Raw genomic sequence first — 14,917 nt, 5'->3', positions numbered from 1 at the left:
AATTCTGCAAAGATCTGGGCATCGCTACCACTGGGCTAAGCACCAAGGAAGACTTTAAATCAGCCCTACAAGCATGGGTGGACGCCGATGAGACACCACCCCAGAATGAAGACAACCCGGGCCCGAGCGGACGCCCGGAGACCGACACGACCCCAGCGGGGGAGAGACCCGCCAATCCAGGCACGAGCCCCCACGAAGACGCCCGAGAGGGAGAGAGGAACCGGCTCCACGAGTTGGAGCTCGCCCGACTCCGGTTGGATGGAGAACTACAGCTGGCGGAAAGGAAAATTGCCCTCGAGCAACTACGGCTAGAAGGAGACCTGGAAGAGAAGAGAAGACAAAGAGACCTCGATGAAAAGAGACTCCTGCTCGAGCATGAGCGCGGCCTAAAAGAACTAGAACTCAAGGCCAAAATGAATGATGCCAACGCCTCCGGGGGCAAGACCTCGCCCCCGCCTTTGGACATAAAGGTGCACATACCCAAGGATGTCGTCAAGGAATATTACAAGAACGACGACATCCAACAGTGGTTCAAAGCCTACGAGGTCGCCATGACCGCACATCGAGTACCCCTCAAGGACTGGGGCGCCGGCCTGTGGGGGAAGTTCGTCAATGAGGGGAGAGACGCCCTGCTAGAGCTCCCCGACGCCGAGATGACCTCGTACGAGCACATGAAAACCGCTCTCCTCACTCGCTATGGACTCACCCCCGAGATGTACCGGCAGCGATTCCGAGACTGTAAAGAAATCCCCGGTACCACTTGGGTGGAATACGTGAACTTTTACAGCAGAGCCTTCGAGGGGTGGATCAAAGGCAGCAAGGTCACCACCTACCAGCAGTTGGTCGACCTCATTATATGGGAACATCTGTCCAACAACTGCTTCATCGAACTCCGGCAGCACCTCCTCGACAGCAAACTGACTGAGCCCCGAAAACTCGCTGTTGAGGCGGATAGATGGGTGAGCACCCGAGTCCCCCGGAGTCCGATGGGAGACTACGACCGGGGATCCCCGGGGATCCACCGACCACGGGGCGGCGGAGGAGGCCAGAGCAGGGGACGAGACACCCCCACGGGGTCCTCCCCTACCTCCACTTCACCAGCCCTGGGCCGAAGGGGGGTTCCCCTAGCCCGACCCGGGCCCCGCCCGAATGTGACGTGCCACAGATGCCAGCGACAGGGTCACTATGCGAATGACCCCCTCTGCCCGATGAACCAGCGACCCGGCACCACCGGTCCTCCCAACCGCCAGATCGCGGCCGCCGCCCTGGGGGAAGACAGAGGCGAGGAAAACGACAACGACCCCGAACAGGCCGAGTGGGAGCCCGCCGCCATGATCTTGGCATGCCTGGGTGACCGAGACATGGTCCCCCGAGACCCGATTCCAGGCAACACCCAGAAATATCGCCAATGGGTCATTGATCGCTAGAGGGCGCACTGCGGAATGCCTGCCACTGAGACAGCTCCGCCGACCAAGTCCAAACGATGGTCTGTAAATTGCGAGTAGCGGCTTCATTACTGACAAACACTGGCAGGATTATGCATCGGAATATCTGAGGACTGACGTGCCAGGTGAGACCTAATACCAAACTGCACTACAATCGAGATCTTTGACCAGGCGATGTTCGGCCAGCACTCCGGGACACTGGGCAATATGGCGGCTGCCTAGCGCTGTTGTACGCGGAACGGACCGGGAGACTGCCGTGACGAGGAAGCTGTGCACGGTGCTACGAGGGTGCTTTGACTGTGGGTAGCGGTGCCGGAGATCGTTGCGGGCAGAAACCGGAAGGTAGACATTACTGGGACAGACCCGGGAGGGCACAGTAAGATGCCTGCAGTATCGACTGAACGAGACATCAACGAGGCAGTGAACCGGTAAGCGGAGGCGGGCGGAAAGACTGTGGCCAATGTAATACCCGCCGCATTTCTCAGACTCAGTCACGGACAATAGCGCTAGTGATCGAGTGATAAGCCCCCTGACAACAGCTATCATTCTCCTTCATGTACACTGGGCACAAAATGGCAGCACTGCATTGAACAAAGAAATGCACAATAACTACCACAGTCACACATTAATCGCCTAACAATCCCGGGATGCAATTAAGGCTGTTCTCTCTAGTTCTGTGTCAGATACTGCTCACTGAGCCTGAACACGATTGATGTGAGGAAGACAATAGTGAGGTTTCATACCACGCGGTCAAGATGGCAAGTACTGACAGTAAAATGGCGGCGGATAAATCAATAGATCTGCAAAATGGCGCGCACTGTTGGGCATGATACCTAGGAAGATACTACTGGCTATGTGCATTGCAAACTGAAGTACTGTGTGCTGGGTTATAATCGATGCTAACAAATGAAAAGACAGTTTGGGCCGGCGCAAATAACAACATAGTAGTGCTGCAAGGGCGCGAATATGAAACGTGGTGTCCTCGCAAGATAGGAACCTAACCCCGATTCGCTGCAAGGATCCTGGCCAGTTACTGGGGCACTAAGACATAAGGCACCCATGTACCCCTGCACTGGCTGGTAACGACCAGCTCCCAAGCCCAACCTTGTTTATTGCTGGACACCTGCACCACCCGGATGGCCATCCACAGGGCAACGCGCTAGTCGCTGGCTGACTCCTACCCTCCTCAGCTATCTATAAATGTGCACCATGAGCAGACGGCGCAGCGGGCGCGCCGGAACCACGCCGAAGTCACGCCAAAGTCCAGCCCGTCTGCGCCCGTCCGCAACCGGCCGGGACAAGGGACCACAACCCCTGCCCAAACCAATAGTAATGTTCCTAATACAAGCACTATAACCTACTCAAGTCATGAGCTGAGGGAGATCAAATACAAGGCACCAATTAACACCCATGCCTGTGCTCGCGTGGGTCCAATAGAGACGTTAGGCCCAATCAGCTGCTACAATTGTAGATGGGAGAGCATTCCTAAACAAAGTCATGTGACAATGAACACCCCCACAACCCCCCTTATTTGCATGTATTTGAATGTTAGATCTATGCCCAAACACTCTACATACATCTGGGATTTTTTATACGAACATAAACCCGACCTGGCTTTTTTAACCGAAACATGGCTGGATGATCACAATACTCCAGATATAGTCACAGCCCTCCCTCCAGAATATAAGATTCTGAACGTGAATAGAATGAGGAAAAAGGGAGGAGGCGTCGCTCTTTTATTTAGAGATTTTCTCACTTGTAAGCAAGAGACCGACATACAAGTGGAAAACTGTGAAACTATGGCATTTTCAGTATCCTTAAACACTAATGTGTTATTCGGAGGAGTACTAATCTACAATCCTCCTGGCTGCACACTAAATTTCAGTACACAACTACTGGAGCAAATTATGCCAGTCTGCTTGAAGAACAAAAATATCCTCCTCCTTGGAGATTTTAACATACATTTTGATAAATGCAATAACCCCCTAACAAAACAACTAGTGGAGGATATGGAAATCCTGCAGATATCCCAAAGAGTTAACCAACCTACACACACGGCAGGTCATATATTGGACTTGGTATTTTCTAACATGGAATCGATTGACATTGACTCTGTAACACCTCTGCTATGGACAGATCACTATATGATCACTTTCCGTATCTATCTACCTACTATACACACGAGAACACTGGGTCTAAGTGTAGCAAGCACAAGGAGCTGGAAAAATTTCTCAACAGACAAATTCAAACAACATTTTTCACACCCGGGTTTAGCACCTACTGATATTCATGAAGAAATAGATTTACTTCACACAAATATTAAGACTGCACTTGAGTTCTGTTCCACCCTCCGAGTTCATCACAAACCCAGAACTACAAAATCGGAAAGGTGGTACGGACCAGAATTGAAACTTTTAAAGAGAAAATGTACATCTCTGGAACATAAATGGAGAATAGGCAAGTCAGACGACACCAGAAACATTTATAAACAAGCACTTGTACTCTACAATAAAGCAATTAAGAAGGCAAAAAAGGAGTATTTTACACGTAGAATCACTGAGAATAAAAATTCCTCAAAGGAACTTTTTAGAATTGTTGGGGAATTATGTAACCCAACAAATCTTTCAGTAAAACTTACTCCATCACAAGAGAACTGCAATAAACTAAATGATTTTTTCTGTGAGAAAATTGATATCATCTATGCCTCTTTTCCTAATTGTAGGCTAGAAACCATCGAGCGCAGTGTACCAACCACAACTCAAGTTATCTGTTCAAGTTTTGGCCCTTTTTCAGAAGCCGAGGTAGGCAGAGTCATGCTCGAAGTTAAGTCAGGATCCCCACTAGATCCATGTCCGCACCACATTTTTTCTCAGCTAACCCCTATAATTTGCCCTGCTGTAACGAAAGCACTTAATCTTTCCTTATGCTCCGCTACATTTCCAAGATCTTGGAAGCAGGCCCTAGTCACCCCACTAGTAAAAAAGGCAGGATTAGATGTAAACAACCCTGCCAACTATCGACCAATATCCCAGTTACCTTACCTCTCAAAAGTGCTGGAGAAACTGGTCAATAGACGGCTATCCACTTATTTGGAAGCCAATGAACTGTTGGATGTCTCTCAGACAGGTTTCAGGGCGAACAACAGTACTGAAACAACACTTTTGGCGGTGACGGATACTATCAGGGCCCAGGTGAATCATGGTAAGACAGTCGTCCTGATACTCTTGGATTTATCAGCGGCTTTTGATACCGTACCACACGACCAACTACTGAAAGCCCTGGAAGCGAAAGGTATTCGAGACAAGGCATTGGGATGGCTACAATCCTTTTTGGCGGATCGAACACAATCAGTGTGTCTGGGTGATTTTATTTCTCCCCCGCGAAACATTAAATATGGGGTTCCTCAGGGTTCTTCATTAAGCCCAACCTTGTTTAATGTATTTGTTTCCTCATTGGCAGCCATTGGAAGAAAGTGGGGTGTTGAAATGTGTTCTTATGCTGACGACACCCAGCTGATGGTCACCATTGATGAGAAAGATGATCCTAAAACTCGACTACTAAACAGCCTGACTGAACTGGCCAATTGGATGCAAGAGCACTGTCTGAGATTAAATGCAGACAAGTCAGAAATCCTCCTGTTTGGCAAAAATCCCCAGCTCTGGGACAACAGCTGGTGGCCAAGTAACCTGGGCTTGCCCCCAAATCCCACCATAAAAGCGAAAAACTTGGGTGTGGTATTGGACAGTGCTCTGTCCATGAAATCACATGTCTCCACTGTCTGTGGCAGAGGCTTTGCATTATTGAAAATGCTCAGACGAGTCTTCCCCTGGATTCCAACTGAGTGTAGGAAGACCCTGATCCAGTCGCTGCTGATAAGCAGACTGGACTACGGCAACTCTCTGTTTGTTGGAATGGCAGACTATCTCTTCTCCAAACTGCAGATAGTGCAAAATGCCGCGGCAAAGGCTGTATGCAATAGGAAGAGATATGATTCGGCAAAAAGTTGCCTGCAAGAGCTACATTGGCTCCCAATGCGACAAAGAGCCAACTTCAAACTACTGTGTATCACACACAAGGTACTTTACAATACAGGCCCTACTATTCTACACAATAAAGTCAAATTCCATAGACCATCAAGGAACCTTCGTTCCAGAACTTTAGGAAGAGCAAACACTACCCGCGTGAAGACTGTTAGGATGGGAGAGCGGGCTTTCTCTCATCTAGCTGCAACCAAATGGAATGAACTACCTTCCAGTCTCAGACTGACAGACTGTCTCCTATCATTTAGGAAACAATTAAAGACACTACTCTTCCCTAAACTAGAGTAATTAGTAATCAGTGCGGTTATCGTACCTCTCAGCACCAAACCTCAGCGCCGTGATATCCTACCCAGGATGATTGTTAGCGCTTTATAAATAAATAAATTAAATTAAATTAAATTAAATCAACGGCCGCCGGGCCAAAGCCCTCCAAGACACTGGAGTCAGCGTAACAGCGGTCCGACGCCACTTGGTGACCCCAGAGCAAATTCTCCCTAATATCATGTGCCCGGTGCGGACAACTCCGAGAGTTTGTGCCAGATGGCCCGCATCCCCTTCGAATGGGGAGGGGTGCCGGGCGTGCTGAAGGTGACCGTCCGGGACGATGCCCCCGTGGACTGCCTCCTCGGGAACGACCTGGAAAGTTCCCCCTGGGCCAGCGTCGAGCGGAGAGAGCATCTGGGGATGCTAGGCCTTTCTGAGTGGGTCTGTGCGACCACCCGCTCCATGTCCGCCCGAGCCTTCGCCCCACCGGAGGATGCTCCGACCGAGGAACCAGAGTGGCCCGCACCGCCACCGGCCGCCGTCCCCGAGGACGCCGACCCTGAGCCAGGCCCCCAGGGGCCCAACCATGAAGACCTCACCGAGCTCGGCCACCTTCCAGAACTAGCTCAATGGCACCAAGAAGGTGGCCCCACCCACGAACAATTCCGGCAGGAACAGAAAACCTGTCCCTCCCTCGAGGGAATCCGACAACAAGCCGCCACTCAAGCCGCGGGAGGCCCCTCGGGGTCCCACTGGGTCTATTGGGACCACGACCTTCTCTACAGCGAGCAGAAAGTTGCCGAACTAGGGGCCAGCCGAGTACTGGTCGTTCCCCTCCGTTTCAGAGACTTCCTCTTGAACTTGGCCCACGACGTGCCCCTCGCCGGGCACCTGGGGCAGGATAAGACTTACAGCCGCCTGGTGACCCATTTCTACTGGCCGAAGATGCGCAATGATGTGCACAACCACTGCCGATCCTGTCCGACGTGTCAAGCCAGCGGGAAGAGCGGGGGAAAAGTCAAGGCCCCACTCCAGCCCTTTCCTGTGGTCACCACCCCCTTCGAGAGAGTGGGGATCGACATCGTGGGGCCCTTGGACCCCCGCACCTCTCAGGGGCACAGCTTCATCCTCGTCTGGTGGACCATGCCACCCGCTATCCTGAGGCCGTCCCCCTCCGAACCATCACGGCCCCAGTAGTAGGCCGAGCCCTGATGGGGATCTTCTCCAGAGTCGGCTTCCCCTGAGAAGTCGTGAGTGATCGGGGTACAAACTTTATCTCCAAGCATATGCGATCCCTGTGGCAACAGTGCGGGGTCACCTATAAGTTCACCACCCCGTATCACCCCCAAGGAAATGGACTTGTAGAACGGTTTAACCGAACACTGAAGGGGATGATCAAAGGCTTAGACGAGCCACTACGACGCAGATGGGACGTCCTGCTGCCCTGCCTCCTGTTTGCGTATCGAGAGGTTCAGCCCCTTCGAACTATTGTATGGGCACCCGGTCCGAGGCCCCCTCAGCCTGGTCAAAGAAGGCTGGGAGACGGCTGTCCGGGGTGCCCCACCAGATGTCTACCAGTACCTCCTGACCCTCCGCAACCAGACTCGGAAGTTCCGGGAACTTGCCGAGGCCAACCTCGAGGTCAGTCAGGAGGAGATGAAACGCTGGTATGACCAGAACGCCTCATCCATCGAATTCGAGCCGGGCCAGCAAGTCTGGGTCATGTCCCCGGTTGAACCTTGCGCCCTCCAGGACAAATGGACGGGGCCCTTCAAAGTGGTGGAGCGCAAGAGCCCCGTCACTTACCTGGTGGACCTGGAATCCCCCCGGAACCCCATCCGGGTTCTGCACGCTAACCGGCTCAAGCCACACTTCGCCCGCACTGAACGAAGTCTGCTGCTAGCGACCGATGACGGAGCTGAAGACGACTCCGAACCCGTACCAGATCTCATGAGCATCACCGAGAAGGACGGCTCCATCGAAGGGGTCACACTGTCCTCGACCCTAACCCCAGAACAGCACCAAGACTGCCGGGAGCTGCTGGGGCAATTTGCAGACCTATTTTTCCTCACCCCTGGAGTCACCCGGTGGTGTGTCCACGATGTGGACACCGGAGACAACCCGCCTGTAAGACACCGAGCTTTCCGAGTGCCCGACCGAGTTTGGGCCTGCATTCAATCCGAAGTGGCCAAGATGCTAGCTCTGGGGGTAGTCGAACCCTCCGACAGTCCCTAGGCCAGTCCTGTTGTCCTGGTCCCTAAAGCCACCGTCCCTGGCACACCCCCGGAGCTCCGGTTCTGTGTTGACTACCGGGGGCTGAATGCAGTCACCCGGACCGACGCCCATCCCATCCCCCAGGCGGATGAACTGATCGATCGCCTGGGGGCCGCCAAATATCTCAGCATCTTCGACCTCACGGCGGGGTATTGGCAGATCGGCCTCACCCCTGGAGCACAAGAGCGATCGGCCTTCTCGACCACTGATGGCCACTACCACTTCAAAGTGATGCCCTTCGGCATGAAAAACGCCCCGGCCACCTTCCAGAGACTCGTGAACCGGGTACTGGCCGCATTCGAAGAATTCAGTGCCGCCTATCTAGACGACATTGCGGTGTACAGCCGCCACTGGGGTGAGCACCTGACCCACCTCCGGGAGGTCCTGTCGGCCCTCCGACGGGCCGGACTAACAATAAAGGCCAGCAAGTGCCAGATCGGCCAAGGGTCCGTGACGTATCTGGGACACCAAGTGGGGAGCGGCCTGGTGGCTCCCCTCCAGCCAAAGATTGACTCCATCCGGGCCTGGGAGCCCCCGATCACCCAAACAGCCGTCCGAGCCTTCCTGGGGCTCACAGGATACTATCGGCGCTTCATAAAAGACTATGGAAGCATTGTGGGGCCCCTCACAGAACTGACCTCCAAGAGGCTACCCCCGAAGGTGCACTGGACCCCAGAGTGCCAAGCAGCCTTCGAGGCTCTAAAGACTGCCATGTGCACCGCCCCTGTGCTCCAGGCCCCCGACTACAGCCGAGAGTTTGTGGTCCAAACCGACGCCTCGGAGCACAGCATTGGGGCGGTCCTCTCACAAGTGAACCCTGAGGGAATCGACCTTCCCGTTGCCTTCATCAGCCGGCGGCTGCTGGCCAGAGAACAGCGCTGGAGCACCATCGAGAGGGAAGCCTTCGCCGTCGTGTGGGCACTAAAAAAGCTCCGGCCGTACCTCTTCGGCACCCACTTCCGGGTCCAGACGACCACCGGCCCCTGCGGTGGTTGATGCAGATGCGGGGAGAAAACCCGAAACTGTTGCGATGGTCCATCTCCCTGCAAGGGATGGACTTCACGGTGGAGCATCGCCCCGGCAACGACCACGCCAATGCTGACGGCCTGTCACGATTCTTCCGCCTCGGCGAGGAGAATCCCCAAGAAGATGGGTGACTCTCCCCTGCCTTCAGCTGGGGGGGACGCGTGTTGGACCCGGCCTCATGGCGTGGTCCTACCCCTCCCGCATGGCGGGCCCAGGACGACATCGGCCCTCCACCCAGCATCGGGCAGCCCTTTTGCCCGACACTGCACGCCCCAATATTGTTGGTCCGGTCACCATCCCGGACCCCCACTACCGGCCTGGCTCCATCATGGGCCCCTCACGACCTAAGCACGAGGCCGCGCCCGACTCCATCTTGGGCCCACCACGTCCCGACCACGTGGCCTCAGCCCCGGCCCAGGTCCAGCGAAGCCCAGACATTGAGGCACCAAGATCCACCCAGGTGGTCGAGTGGCCACTCGACAGATCCCGGAGAAAAGGGAGTTTCGATGGCCCTCCAGCCGTCCCCGGACGCCTGGTTTCGATCACCCTCCGGCCTCCCTGGACGCTGGCTCCACCCCCCTGCTGGGTGTCTGGACACCATCATCCCGGCCCCTCTGACCCCCCAGGCGCGAGGGTCCGGACATCATAGGACTCCAGTCCTATATCTGGGCCAGCCCCGGAGTAGGACGCCAGTTGTATCCTGGACTGGAAGCCCTGCTGACGCTGTCACGGCCGACACCAGAAGAACTCATTGCCTGTAACCTGAAGAGACCCTGAGAGCCTGCTGGCACTGCCGCGGCCCACCTTTGCTGTACCATCCTAGGAGCCTGCTGGCGCTGCCGCGGCTGAACCACCTGAGAGCCTGCTGGCGCTGCTGCGGCTGAACCACCTGAGAGCCTGCTGGCGCTGCCGCGGCTGAACTATCTTGAGAGCCTGCTGGCGCTGCCGCGGCTGAACCATCTTGAGAGCCTGCTGGCGCTGCCGCGGCTGAACCATCTTGAGAGCCTGCTGGCGCTGCCGCGGCCTCCTCTCCGTTAAGACCACCTGTCGAGTCCTGCTGGCGCTGCCGCGGCTCGACCTCTCGGAACCCCCGGCTCGAGGATTGAGAGCTGTGCGCAGGGTATCCCTTCCTGTATCCATACCGAGACTGTCCCGCTACCCTGTCCCTTTTACGAGACTCTACAGATCCCTCGATCTGCCTGTATATACCGCTGAGACCCAGCAACCTTTATTCTTGACAAAGCCTAAGAATTTAACCTCTTGTGTGGTGTCCGTTTGTAGTGTTGTGGTTACCCTGCTGTACGATCCTAGGAGAGGACCCTCACCCAGGAGGCCTCTCGATAACGCTCGGCTACTTCTCGACGGAGGGGTGGACCTAGGGGTGGTCAGTCAGACATCTTCTGCCTCCCCCGGGATCGCCTTTCTAACAATGGGCTTGTAGGGAAAACAGACATTACTGTAAAGCAAACATTGATTTTGAAGCTGACATACTATCTGTTCCTTTGGCTTTAATGATTAAACATGTACATGCTTTAGTGGTTCCTCACAATTGGCTAATGGTAGACCATGCTTTCACTTAGCTGTTGACTAGGTCAGCCGCAGTTTATTACAAAGAATAAGTTGCCCTTACAATGGCGTAACTTTCATCAGTCTACCTCGATTTAGTGGTAACAGTCTTGTATCACATGCTCAACATGTCTTTTGTTGGGTTGTATTCTGTTAACTAAAGGCAGGAAAGGAGAGTCAATTTGGACTTCTGTCTGCTTACAGGCTGAAAATATTGTAGAAAGACATCAAAGTAAATGGCAGTTTATGGAAATAATAATAATAATAATAATAATCCACATTTGTAAAGCGCGAACAATCACCCATAAGGGTCTCTAGGCGCTGGGGGCCGTCGGGAAGATTAAGCAAGGTATTGCCCAGAGTCACATGGTGCTGGGCTAATCTGGCACCGGGGATCGAACCGTGATCCCCAGATTCCGGAGTCAGTCGCCCTAGCCGCGGTGTAGAAAACATTACTACAGTGGCACTCCTCCACAGTGGCAGAGGAGCGCTGTCCCACTGGCTCAAAGCCAGCAGCTAAAAAATTAAAAGATATTGTATTCTTTTATTTTTCACCTGCTGACTGAGCCAGCGTGTGTAGGGAGGGGCTGGGCCATGGGAGGGAGGAGTGGAGTACACTTCTAAGTGTGCATGTCTGTTTGCCTGGCCGTCTTAGGCCGGCCAGATAGACATGCGCAGTTAGGTTTCTCCAACTCAGCTGAATTGCACAGCCTGGCGGGAGAAACAGCACAGACTCCCTGTGCCTGAGCAAGCTTTGAACCAGCCTGCTTAGGCTAATCCCCATGCTCCTTTCATGACAAGAGAGCAGCGCGGGTATTGCACAGGGAATCTTTGATGCTGTCCCCGCGTCAGTTGGAACCAGGAAGAAGAACACCAAGGCACGAGGTGGCCAGCAGGTTCAGGTAAGTATTTTCTTCTTAATTATTAAGCTCCCGGCGCCCCACCGGACCCCTCCAGCCAACCCACAGCTTCTTGTTTGTGTCGGCCACCACTGCATTGCTAATGATAATTGAACATGTGTTTTCCAAATGGGAATCTAAGACAACTGGTTTTATCGAGAAGGAAACTGTGGTTTGGTTTAAAACCCAGACCTTAGTTTAAAAGCGTAGGTTAGAACCAGTTTACTTATTACAATAGCATCAGTAATTAGTTGACTTCAGGCCTGATTTGTGAAGTTTTTCTGGAATCCATGAAGATATCTGGTGGATACTGAAATTTGTTCCTGGACAGATCCTGAAGCAGTTCTAAAAATTGGCCTCTTACGTGGGCCATTTCATAAGCGATTTTTGTTATGAATTTCTCAAGACGTTTCTTTATCTTCAGTTTATGGCTAAGTAACTAAGTCGACTCACCTGGCCTTCACCTCATGTTTGACATGCACCTGCTTTGAATAAATTACAAATCAATACTCTGGAATAGTTTGTATTTTTGTATATAAAAACGAAATGTGTTTGACCCATGCTCCATTCTAATACATTCGAGTCTTCGGGGGTTATTGGAGGGGACTTGGTATCATTCAGGGTGTTTGACACATAGTTTCATGATGATCCATCAATTTATATTCATGCAGGGAATTCGCTGTAGGTTACTGTGAATTTCAGTTGTACTGTGGCAAAACAAATATGAGAGATTAGAGCCATTGTTTAACTTATATGTGGACCCTGGCTGTATGTTTGTAGGGCAAATATTTGGTATGCTTCTAAAATGCAGCACTCTCTTCAAGAACTAGAGTTTGTGTGTTCACAGATTTATCAGTGCCAATTTGAGCTGATCCTGTGGCCCTTGTCTTGGTATTGCCTAGTTGAGTTATCTTTTTTCTGATCATCAGTATGGCTGTGCAGTTAGTCTAATGTCTATATTAATCGTTCCTGAAAGTGTATTAAGCTCAATGTATTACTTAATTGGGCTTACAGTCCATTTGTTTTCGGTATTTTATTTCCCAGACTCATTTCTAGGAGGTTTCATTAATACTTTCACGAAAAGCTGTGTTGATAACATAGAAAAATGATAGTGAAAATCAAGTCTGACCAATATCAATGAAAAAATGAAGAGAGACTTAAGCATATCTTAATGGAATGTTTTTCATCTCCCCAATGAAAGTAACATTAAGGAACGTGCATTAATTAGGAGAAATATTGTGTATATGATCAGGTTGATGTTTAAATTTACAAGCGTAAAACTTTCTATCCAGGAAATTCATGATTGAGTTGCTAGATAATGTCCTCGGGGTATACTGTATTACACATGAAGTGTGATTTTAATTTCCCTGCGGTATATTGTGAACTTGGGACTATTTCGAAATTATTCCAAAAAGGGTCGCGCCATACAGTTTGTGACAGAAGTATTATAAGCAATGCTTAATTTGAGCAAGTGGTGACCAGTGATCAGGGCTGACACTTAATCGTCAACACCGGCACATTAGGCACGGGTAGATTAAGTGATTTGCCCAGAATCACAGGATTTTGAGCCGACGTCGAGACTCGAATCTAGTTCCCCAGCTCTGAAGTTGGCAGCTCTGGCCATTACTCCACATCCTCTCGCTGATTTCATGGTTCTCTTTTAGGCGATGCTAACAGGAGAAATGGGCTGGTGCAAGCTGCCTCCCAACAAGAGCCCCAGCACTTATTTTTTTTTTACAAATTAATCACTGTTTATAAGATATTGCTGTATCTGTTAAATGTTCATATGTACTATCCTTCAATACACCCAGGGGGAGAGGTGGAGGAAAACCATAACGCACCCTCCACAAGATTACAAATCAACACAAACAGGTGCGGCCTATAAGTCTGGGTTTAGGGAATTGTCAGGTTTCACACATGATGTACCTCTTGACAAATATGTGACGACAGAGGGCATTGTCTCCTCCCAGAACAGGAAGCATGGTATCCCTTAAACTAGTGAAGCACTATTTATGTCCAAGGCAGGACTCACCTTGACATTTCTAATTTTGCAATTCACTTACTAAGGTTAGGTAAGTCAGTTTGTTAGGGACCCTTGGCCCTGAAGAGCCCCTATGACCTAAATTGGCTAAGAATAGGGCAGAAACATGTTGGCCTAACATGGATGGATTGGGCCATTAAGTCTGCACTCCATCCCATTATTGTTTTTAAACTGTACCAGAGGTCCCCAGTAATAAAGCTGATAGCCTGGGGTTACGTCTCAGTATTTTCGTTTTCTAGATCCCTTCCTGTCCAGTAGAAATTGATCTAAGAACTCTCTCCCTTTTTTGGGTTGAGTTTGTCCTGGTGGTATCATCCAACTTAGTTGGGGAGAGGTTGCCTATGATGAAACATGACACAAAATGTGTAGAGGCTTCCTCTTCCAGTAAGATTAGTATCTTTTAAGGACATTTCTTTGTACCCAATTAGGGCTATTATATTCGCCTAGACCACAACAGGTCAGCCACGTCAAGCCACCTCACCTGTTTGTGTTGATTTATATGAACTATCCCTCTGCTGGGTCCCTTCAATAAATTCATGTAGCTGTGTTCAAGGACAAGATGAAAGGCACCTGTTAAGAATCAGTGCCTGTTGTTGCATTATAGGAGGACGTGATGAGATGGAATCTCATGTTTCGGCTATAATCCTATACATCAAAAAGGATGTTTTAAACATTTTAAACCCGTTCTTTTTTAATATTTACATTAGACCCATATGATTTGTAGGGCAACAATAACGAAAGTCTCCAGATGCATTGGCCCTATGCTATCGGTAGCATAATCAAATAAAATTAATCTATAATAAAAATAATTATGATAATATCAATAACACTATTGACTTCAATAACACAAACTATTTATTAGTGCACTCTACAAACCCAATTGTCTGTAGATGCTTACATCATAGACACTGTCATTACCCAGCTAATTAGTACATTTTATCAAAATTGAGAAATTGAAAGGCTGAATAATTTCTGGGCGCCTTGCATAAAACCATCCAGTCTAGAATGTTTAAATAAATGTTTGCAGCTCACTTATATTAAAACAATAGTTTGGTCATTTATAGAATCCAGGGGATCGATATGACAATCACAATCAGGGGATCGTTATCACAATCACAATCAGGTTGGTCTCAGCAAAGGAGACATTTTACAATTCCTTTCTTGGAATTTGTTTAATGTCTTGAGAGGGTATAGTGCAAAAAAACGGTTCAAATGTATGTATTGATTTGGGGAGAAAACTAGTTGGGGCTTAGAAGGTTTTTCTTTTTTTTAATGTTATTTATTTCATAAAGTAATGTTTACTCCAAGTATTTGTAGAGGTCAGCAATGCATTTATAATTCCGTTTTTGATGCCAGTACCAA

At 50.5% G+C, this 14,917-nt stretch overlaps 1 protein-coding gene across 1 annotated transcript in view; it reads left to right on the top strand.

Moving 5' to 3' along the window:
* The window catches only part of LOC144811768 (uncharacterized), a 136,054-nt gene that overhangs the window by 58,042 nt on the left and 63,095 nt on the right, over positions 1-14,917 (top strand). The gene's annotated exons all lie outside the window — the stretch shown is intronic.

Source organism: Lissotriton helveticus, chromosome 1_1 (genome assembly GCF_964261635.1).
Source record: "Lissotriton helveticus chromosome 1_1, aLisHel1.1, whole genome shotgun sequence".
Lineage (NCBI taxonomy): Eukaryota > Metazoa > Chordata > Amphibia > Caudata > Salamandridae > Lissotriton > Lissotriton helveticus.
This window is presented reverse-complemented; position numbering and strand designations above follow the sequence as displayed.